The following is a 1,984-nucleotide window of genomic DNA, read 5'->3' on the forward strand; positions in this document are numbered from 1 at the left end:
GTTTATGGCTGACCGACATTGCCCATCATCATTTAGCTATTGCATTTATTTTTCTCGTTGCTGGCCATATGTATAGAACTAACTTCGGTATTGGGCATAGTATGAAAGATCTTTTAGAAGCACATATTCCTCCGGGAGGTCGATTGGGGCGTGGACATAAGGGTCTTTATGACACAATCAATAATTCGCTTCATTTTCAATTGGGTCTTGCCCTAGCCTCTTTAGGGGTTATTACCTCCTTGGTAGCTCAACACATGTACTCTTTACCCGCTTACGCATTTATAGCACAAGACTTTACTACTCAAGCTGCGTTATATACTCATCACCAATACATCGCAGGGTTCATCATGACAGGAGCCTTTGCTCATGGAGCTATATTCTTCATTCGAGATTACAATCCAGAACAGAATGAGGATAATGTATTGGCAAGAATGTTAGACCATAAAGAAGCTATCATATCTCATTTAAGTTGGGCCAGCCTGTTTCTGGGGTTTCATACTTTAGGACTCTATGTTCATAACGACGTCATGCTCGCTTTTGGTACTCCGGAGAAACAAATCTTGATTGAGCCTATATTTGCCCAATGGATACAATCTGCTCACGGTAAGACTTCATATGGGTTCGACGTACTCTTATCTTCAACGAATGGCCCAGCATTTAATGCTGGTCGAAGCATATGGTTACCTGGCTGGTTGAATGCCGTTAATGAGAATAGTAATTCACTATTCTTAACAATAGGTCCTGGAGACTTCTTGGTTCATCATGCGATTGCTCTAGGTTTGCATACAACTACATTGATTTTAGTAAAAGGTGCTTTAGACGCGCGCGGTTCCAAGTTAATGCCAGATAAAAAGGATTTCGGTTATAGTTTTCCTTGCGACGGCCCGGGACGAGGTGGTACTTGTGATATTTCGGCTTGGGACGCATTTTATTTGGCAGTTTTCTGGATGTTAAATACCATAGGATGGGTTACTTTTTATTGGCATTGGAAGCACATCACATTATGGCAAGGTAACGTTTCCCAATTTAACGAATCCTCCACTTATTTGATGGGATGGTTAAGAGATTATCTATGGTTAAACTCTTCACAACTTATCAATGGATATAACCCTTTTGGTACGAATAGTTTATCGGTCTGGGCATGGATGTTCCTATTTGGACATCTTGTTTGGGCGACTGGATTTATGTTCTTAATTTCCTGGCGTGGATATTGGCAGGAATTGATTGAAACTTTAGCATGGGCTCATGAACGCACACCTTTGGCTAATTTGATTCGATGGAGGGATAAACCAGTGGCTCTTTCCATTGTGCAAGCAAGATTGGTTGGATTAGCCCACTTTTCTGTAGGTTATATATTCACTTACGCAGCCTTCTTGATTGCCTCTACATCAGGCAAATTTGGTTAATTCATTTTTCTTGTAATGTGCTCCATCGGGAACAATCTCATTTGATTCGGTGGAGAAGGGGGACTACCACTACCCTCTTATATTTCTACATCTAGGATCCGACCCGTATCATTGATAATAAAATAGGAACTGAACAATTATGGCAAGGAAAAGTTTGATTCAAAGGGAGAATAAAAGGCGGAAATTAAAAGAGAAATATCATTTGATTCGCCGATCCCTAAAAAAAGAAATAAGCAAAGTTTCGTCGTTGAGTGACAAATGGCAAATTCATGGAAAATTGCAATCCCCGCCACGTAATAGTGCACCTATACGTCTTCATCGACGTTGCTTTTCGACCGGAAGGCCCAGAGGTAACTATCGGGACTTTGGGCTATCCGGGCACATACTTCGCGAAAGGGTTCATGCATGTTTGTTGCCGGGGGCAACGAGATCAAGTTGGTAAGGGTAAAAATACCCCTTCTTCATATTTCTATGGGTCTCTATGATCTATGATCATAGAGGGGCCCCTTTACCATTCTGTAGAAATGGGCTATTCTATTTATTATGGTAGAGGGGCAATCCTTCTTGGTCCATTAGTT

The sequence above is a fragment of the Aristolochia californica genome, unplaced genomic scaffold, assembly GCF_029961685.1.
Source record: "Aristolochia californica isolate CCGP_79_NKW_82.1479 unplaced genomic scaffold, dmAriCali1.0.hap1 SCAF_261, whole genome shotgun sequence".
In the NCBI taxonomy this organism is placed as follows: Eukaryota; Viridiplantae; Streptophyta; class Magnoliopsida; order Piperales; family Aristolochiaceae; genus Aristolochia; species Aristolochia californica.